This window comes from Cryptomeria japonica, chromosome 6 (assembly GCF_030272615.1).
Source record: "Cryptomeria japonica chromosome 6, Sugi_1.0, whole genome shotgun sequence".
Lineage (NCBI taxonomy): Eukaryota > Viridiplantae > Streptophyta > Pinopsida > Cupressales > Cupressaceae > Cryptomeria > Cryptomeria japonica.
Window position 1 is genome coordinate 436,332,964 of NC_081410.1, and position 8,647 is coordinate 436,341,610.

Below are 8,647 nucleotides of genomic sequence, written 5' to 3' on the forward strand. Positions count from 1 at the left end.
ACCCCAAGTTCATAGAGTGAAAAGAATTATTTTTTGACATCCTTGTATTGTACTCATTATGTCTAACATTGAATCTCCATGAGATTGACCATATCAACTAGATCTATAGTTTGAATCAGATCAAACTTCATCTTTGTCATGCTATTATTCTCCCAATTCATAGAGTAAGACTCAAATCTATTTTATGGACTAAATGAAACAATAAACTCTTCTAAAAACCATTGGTGCACATGTAAATGAGGTGCTCTACTCAGCTGAGCTATAGCCCTTCACAGTTTAGTCTTGAAGATATACTAATAAAATAGATCACTTTCTATCAAGATGGATGATATTTGATTGAATCATTCGAATCCTAGTTAAGGGCATATTGTTTATATGTCTAATTATACCTATAATTGTTTCTAGGTACAACTCTATCTATGATAATAAATAACCCAGTTAACTCAGTGGTTAGAGTATCTCTTTCATATGGCGAGAGTCATTGGTTTAAATCCAATAGTAGGTGAAACTTATTTGATGTGATTGAGTAATAAATTGCATCAAATAAGTTTTACTCTATTTTAATAATATCAATTATTTCAATTCATTTAAATAATGAATCAACTTTTAGATCATTATCGAAGTTGAACTTTACAAAGAAAGAGATTACTAAGTAAATGTAAGTTATAACTCTAAATGATTATTGATTGATCAAGTCATTACAGAGCATTTATGCCTTTTTAGGTTTTTTGCTAGTATTAGCAATTGGAATCAATATCCTTTTTATTTTTTATTTTTTATGAGAACCAATCCTTTTATTCTTGGGGTTTCTACACTTGTAGAAAAGAAGGCAAGACGTATTGATTAGATAATCGGCCCATTACTCGATGTATCTTTCCCTCCAGGTCATATACCTAGAATTTACAATTCCTTGATAGTTAAGGATAGTGATACAACTGGTTAGCCAATAAGTGTGACTTGTGAGGTACCAAAATTATTAGGAAATAATAAGGTTAGAGCTGTAGCTATGAGTTCTACAGGCGGTTTGATGAGAGGAATGAAAGTAATTGATATAGGAGGTCCACTTAGTGTTCCAGTTGGTGAAACTACTCTTGGAAGAATTTTTAATATTCTTGGGGAACCTGTTGATGACTTAGGTCTTGTAGATGCTCTCACAAGATATCCTATTCATATGTCTACTCCCACCTTTACACAATTGGATAGCAGATTATCAATCTTTGAAACAGGCATTAAAGTAGTGGATCTTTTAGCTCCTTACTGCCATGGGGGAAAAATTGGATTATTCAGGGGCGCTGGAGTGGGTAAAATAGTGTTAATTATAGAATTAATCAACAACACTGCTAAGGCTCATGGAGGTGTTTCGGTATTTGGCAGAGTAGGAGAACGTACCTATGAAGGGAATGATCTTTATATGGAAATGAAAGAATCGGGAGTTATTAATGAACAAAATATATCAGAATCAAAAGTAGCTTTGGTCTATGGTTAGATGAAAGAACCACCAGGAGCTCGTATGAGAGTAGGTTTAACTGCTTTAACTATGGCTGAATATTTCCAAGATGTAAATAAACAAGATGTACTCCTATTTATTGACAATATATTCCACTTTGTCCAAGCAGGATCAGAGGTATCCGCATTTATTAGGGAGAATGCCTTCCGCAGTGGGTTATCAACCAACTCTTAGCACGGAAATGGGTTCTTTACAAGAGAGAATAACTTCTACCAAAGAGGGATCTATAACCTCCATTCAAGTAGTTTATGTACCTACAAATGACTTGACTGGTCCCACTCCTGCTACAACATTTGCACATTTAGATGATACTACTGTACTATCAAGAGGATTAGCTACCAAGGGGATCTATCCGGTAGTAGATCCGTTAGATTCCACGTCAACTATGCTCCAACCTTCGATCATAGGTGAAGAACATTATGAAACTACGCAAGGAGTTAAACAAACTTTGCAATGTTATAATTATAGCTATTCTTGGATTAGATGAATTATCAGAAGACGATCATTTAATTGTGGCAAGAGCAAGAAAAATTGAACGGTTTTTGTCACAACCCTTTTTTGTAGCAGAGGTATTCACTGGTTCCCCTAGTAAATATGTTAATGTAATAGAGACAATTAGAGGTTTTTGAATGATCCTTTTTGGAGAATTAGATGTTCTACATGAACAGTCTTTTTATTTGGTGGGTAACATTGATGAAGCTACTGCAAAGGCTATGAACTTAAAAGAAATTTAAAGAAACAAAATGAACCTAAACCTTCATGTAGTCACTCCCAATCGAGTTGTTTGGGATTTAGAAGTTCAAGAAATAATACTAACTACTAATTATGGTCAAATGGGTGTATTACCCAACAATACTACAAATGTAACAACTTTGGATATAGGAGTCATGAAGATACGACTCAATGCTCAGTGGTCCACTATGGCTTTGATGGGTGTTTTTGCCATGATAGACAATAATGAAATCACATTATTGGTAAATAATGCAGAAAGAGGTATTGATATTGATCTTCAAGAGGATTGGGAAAGTTTTAGACTAGTTAAAGCTTATCGTACGTGAGCTGAAGGCAAGAGACAAGCAATCAAGGCTGATGTGGCTCTCAAAAGAGCTAAAACACGACTAGAGCTTGTTGATGCTCTTTTGTTGAGATAAAGAGATATTAATCTATGAAATTGGATGTAAATGGATAACGATCATAAAGAAGTCTTCAACTTGCCTCAGCCAATAACTAGGCACATTTCCACCTATGCCCATGTGGTCTGTTATTGCAATTTTTTTCTGATTTTCTTTTTCGCCTAAAATGAAAAAAAATCTATATTTTTTTTTCCTATATAAAATTAGAATTACGGAAAGGTCCTCAAGTCAATCAGAATAAGAAATTGGGTTGCGTCATACATACATAACATGATACAATATCACTTCAAAGAAAAGCCTTTTTGACAATAAAGGCTACAAAATGAGTATTTTGTATTACCAAAGTGATTCTTTATGTTCAACACCCAGGTCGAGTAGACCTCGTTCTTGTAAGAGTTATTAACCAATAAATCATAGGGAGGGACTTATTTATGTCACCAAAAATAGAGACTAAAGCAAGTGTCAGATTCAAAGCTGGTATTAAAGATTATAGATTAACTTATTATACTCTGGAATATCAGACCAAAGATACTCATATCTTAGCAGCATTCTAGGTCACTCCTCAACCTAGAGTACCCCCCGAAGAAGCGGGAGCAACAGTAGCTGCCGAATCTTCCACTGGTATGTGGATGACTGTTTGGACCGATGGACTTACCAGTCTTTATCATTACAAGGGGCGATGCTATGATATTAAACCCATTCCTGGAGAGGAAAGTCAATTTATTTCCTATGTAGCTTACCCTTTACATCTTTTTGAAGAAGGTTTTGTTACTAACCTATTCACTTCTATTGTAGGTAATGTATTTGGATTCAAAGCCTTATGGGCTCTACGTCTGGAAGATTTACGAATTCCTCCTACTTATTCAAAAACTTTCCAAGGCCCACCACATGGCATTCAAGTAGAAAGAGATAAATTAAACAAATATGGTCATCATTTGTTGGGATGTACTATAAAACCAAAATTGGGTCTATCTGTCAAGAATTATGGTAGAGCGGTTTATGAATGTCTCCGTGGTGGACTTGATTTTACCAAGGATGATGAAAACGTGAATTCCCAACCATTTATGCGCTAGAGAGATTGTTTCTTCTTTTGTGCAAAAGCAATTTATAAAGCTCAGGCTGAGACGGGTGAGATTAAGGGACATTACTTGAATGCTACTACAAGTACATGTGAAGAAATGATGAAAAGAGAAGTATTCGCCATAGAATTGGGAGTTCCTATAGTCATGCATGACTATCTGACTAGAGGTTTTACAGAAAATACTTCGTTGGCTCATTATTGTCAAGATAACAGCCTACTTCTTCACATTCACCGCGCAATGCATACAGTTATTGACAGACAAAGAAATCATGGTATGCACTTCCGTGTACTGGCTAAAGCACTATGTATGTCTGGTGGAGATCATATTCACTCTAGTACTGTAGTAGGTAAATTTGAAGGAGAACGATAAGTGACTTTGGGTTTTGTTGATCTATTGCGTGATGATTTTATTGAAAAAGACCGAAGTCGTGGTATTTATTTCACTCAAGATTGGGTCTCTATGTCAGGTGTTCTGCCTGTAGCTTCAGGAGGTATTCACATTTGGCATATGCCTGCTCTAACCGAGATCTTTAGGGATGATTCTATATTACAGTTTGGTGGAGGGACTTTGGGGCACCCTTGGGGAAATGCACCTGGTGCAGTGGCTAATAGGGTTGCTTTAGAAGCTTGTGTACAAGCTTGTAATGAAGGACGTAATCTTGCGTGTGAAGGTAATGAAGTGATCCACGAAGCTACTAAATGGAGCCCTGAACTAGCTATTGCTTGTGAAGTATGGAAAGAAATCAAATTTGAATTTGATATGATTGATCGCTTGTAATCGAGTGACTCTCATCTATTTGGTCCCTTAATCAAATCGAACTTAGCCCAATCTTTTCTTTTAAGATTGAGCCGAATACCGAATGGATGGGAATAGATAATTCAGCTACAGGAAAGAAATTGACCTCTTACCTACTAACATAGAAATATATTTTCTAGATTATTTGATGGGGTCAGTGGATCACTAGATCCAGGCCCAAGGAGCAAGGGCCTTCAATCTCTTCTAGCCACGAGCTCAAAGGAGGTTAAAAATTTGTTATCTTTAACAAATTAAATCTCGGTCAAATCTCTTCTAATCTATATAAAAGCTCATTTTGAATCGGCTTTGTCCAAAACTTTAGTAAAAAAAAAAAAACTACAATAGCGTATTATGTAAAAATAGATATTTTATTAAGTCAATTGTTCATTATATTACATGAATCATCACGAATTCATTGGATAGATCAGAAAGAACTTGATGGAGACTTCCTTTTCTCTTTTTTGATCAGAAGTGGAATTTGATTAAATGAATCAAATGTATATGAAATATATTATATATATATATAATAGTACACTATTTGAACAAATAAATGAATTACGATGATAAGATTGAATTAATTCTCGATTAAGTCAAGTGAGTCAGATGGATAAATTTTTTTATTTTTTTTTGAAAAAGCAAAAAGAAAATGGAATAAAAAGGAAGCAAAATTTGTATTTTATCTATTAAAAGTTGTACATTAACAATATGTAGAAAACATATAGGAAAATGTGTGTGGAAAATGAAAACAAGGATTCTAAATATATTGAAACAACCCCCATAGAAAACGGATACAATCCAGAATGTTTTAAGCATTTGTGGTTTTTGTGCGAGAATTGTTAGACCCTTATATATAAGAAATCTTTAGTAGAACAAAAAGGTGTTTGTGTAGAATGTGGAGCAACTCTGCAAATGACTAGTTCAGAGTGAATTGAACTATTAGTTGATAATGGCACTTGGCATTCTATGCACACAAATTTATCTAGTATAGATGTTTTAGCAAAAAAACATACGACGTTTGACATCAAAATGGTTTGGAAGGTCTCAATTTTCTTGTACAAAGTAATTTCTGGCAAATACTTTTACAAAGGATTATTTAAAAATAAATATTACAATAAAGCATTGAGAATATTAGTAGCATACAACAATACTCTTGTTAATATCCTTAAGGTTGCACTAGGATCGAAATTCATAAAATATTTGAATTTAGATTCAAAAGAAACTATTGGTGTAAATAATTATTCATCTTGGATATTATTACACCTTACTTAAGTTTACTTAGGTACATGCATTTCATAGTAGTTTGGGTATGAGACTCTTGGGTGTTTGTGCCACATTGGGATTGTGTATGTAGGATAATTTCCACCTTTTATCGTGTTGATCTTGTTGTTACACTCCACATTCAGTGGGTGATCCACCTCATGTGGAATATTATATTGTTTGTCCTACCTACCCTTGTTTCTTATTGAGCTACATGTCATGTTTGTGTGCTCACATATCCATATAGCCTTTCCTATATAAGCAGGCTCATATTGATTGTATGTAACGACTTAATGATCTAGTTGATCATATTTTTCCTCTTGATAGAATACAGTTTATTTCTATCATCTATTTTGTTCTCTCTTATTTGTGCTTTCTATTGCCTCTTGATCTTGGCAAAATATTACATGGTATCAAAGCTGGTCCATGTCTCACATGGTATCAAAGCCATTAGAGTGTCATTGGTTTGCCAATTGAGAGAAATTGGATGCTATTTGGAGTTTGCATTTTGGAGATTTCTATTGCAGGTTTTTATTGAAGCTTGATGGGTCAAATATGAGGTCACTATTGGATTGAGGAGGTCCAAGAAAGTTAGTTTTGCCTTTTGTTTCATCCAAAGTGGACTTCAGAGGCCAAATCTAGAAGCATTTGAAGTTTGGCACTGCGACGGAAATTTTCCAGATTCTATTGCCTCTTGATCTTGGCAAAATATTACATGGTATCAAAGCTGGTCCATGTCTCACATGGTATCAGAGCCATTAGAGTGTCATTGGTTTGCCAATTGAGAGAAATTGGATGCTATTTGGAGTTTGCATTTTGGAGATTTCTATTGCATGTTTTTATTGAAGCTTGATGGGTCAAATATGAGGTCACTATTGGATTGAGGAGGTCCAAGAAAGTTAGTTTTGCCTTTTGTTTCATCCAAAGTGGACTTCAGAGGCCAAATCTAGAAGCATTTGAAGTTTGGCACTGCGACGGAAATTTTCCAGAAATTATAATTTTGCAAGCAATTTTCAAATAGCGATATCTCACTCAGCTGGACTCATTTTTTCGAGTAGTTGTTTTTGTTTTGGGGTAGAATTTCATGATCTGTACAGTTGTGCAAAATTTTTCTAATTTTTGGATACAGGTTTTTCGGAAATTGTGAAATCCCTATTTTTACAACTTTGGAGGCTTCATTTGGGCTCATATGGACTCCTTTTTAGGTGCCATTTTTTTTGAAAGTGTATATTTTTTCATCTACTTTCATAATATGTCATTTGTTTGTAGTAATTTTAAGTAGAAATTGTACTTTCTTTATTTGGCCATTTTTGGCATATTTGGTACTTGCATTTCGCTTGGATCTCAGTTTTGATCACTAGTAGTATTTGTTGAAGTCTCTTAGATCTCATTTTGAAAAGTTTTAAATTGAAATCAGAAGTCCACTTTGCCTTGTTTTGCAAGTGGCCCATTATATACACACTAAGTATAAAGTGCTAAAATCACTATTTTGGGGGGATTTATTGATTGAGTATTTTCGGGGGTGTCTTGAGTGATTGTGCCTCTCTCTATCTTGTGTTTTTTTATTTTGGTGCTATGGGTTCTCCTAAATTTCCACTTAAAACTCCTCATAATTATGCATCATGGAATTTCAAGGTATGGAGTAAACTAATGGAAAAAGGACTCATTCATTATGTAAATGAAACTATTACAGCACCACCTGATCCTAAGGTTGATCCTAATGCTCAAATTGAATGGCTTACTAAGAATTCTATGACACTTGGAACTCTTAGAAATTATGTATCAGATGACCTCATTTTTCACATTGATAAGTGTACAACATTTAAAGAGGCTTGGGACATTTATAAGAAATTGTATGGTCAAGTTGATGAGATTAAGGGCTACAAGCTTGACAGTGAACTCATAACTTTGGATCCCAAGGATTTTGATACAATCCAAGATTATGTCACAAAAGCAACTGAGTTAAGAAAAAAGCTAAAGGATGGTGGAATTGACAAAAAGGATGCTCAATTGGTTTATAACTTGTTGGACAAGCTTCCTTCAGAGTATGCAGCCTTTGTATCTAGCTTTCACACCCATAGGTTAGCTCAAGGTTCCTCATACACTTCTCCCTCATTTGATTCATTCACGGAGATGTTGATACTTGAGAAATCTAAGTTGACCGTGACGGGGATTCTCAAATCTTCAAAGTCACAAGCTTTGGCGGCTAACAAAGGGAATCAAAGTAATCAAGGAAAAGGCAAGAATCAAAAGCAACCTAAGTCTAAATCACAACAAGGTGGAGCAAAATCTTCCTCTCCACAACAAGGTGATTCACCATTCTCACCTAAGAGGAAATCATATAAGGACAATCACTTTTGTGGACATTGCAAGAAGTCAAGACATGATGAACATCATTGTTATAAGAAGGATATTGATGAGTTGAAGAATCTTCTTGAGAAGAATAGAATCAACCTACCTTCTAGAATGTCTACATCAACTTCTTCTTCCAAGGATAAAGGAAAGAATCACTCTTTTGGGATAGATAAAGGAAAGGGACAAGCTCTTTGTGCTACTACAAGTCATGATTTAGGAAGATGGCTTCTAGATTCAGGGGCTTCTCATCATATGGCATCTTCACAGTCTATGTTTTCTACATTTGAGCCTTGCCACATCCCATAGATTTTGATGGGCAATCATACATACATGGATGTGATTGGGAAAGGATCTATTGCCATTGGGGACAACTCCTTCAATGATGTGTTGTGTGTACCACCCCACTTGACAAATAATCTTCTTTCCATCTATCAAATCACACATTGGGAAAATAGGAAAACTGTGGAGTTCACACCTGATTCAGTTATCATTAGAGACTTGGAGAGTGGAGCTATCAT

General features: G+C 35.0%; 2 pseudogenes; both read left to right on the plus strand.

The window, feature by feature from the left end:
• Positions 1 to 778: 778 nt before the first annotated feature.
• Positions 779 to 2,241, plus strand: LOC131037555 (ATP synthase subunit beta, chloroplastic-like; annotated as a pseudogene).
• Positions 2,242 to 3,071: 830 nt separating this feature from the next.
• LOC131037579 (ribulose bisphosphate carboxylase large chain-like) lies at positions 3,072 to 4,499 on the plus strand (annotated as a pseudogene).
• The last annotated feature ends 4,148 nt before the right edge of the window (positions 4,500 to 8,647 follow it).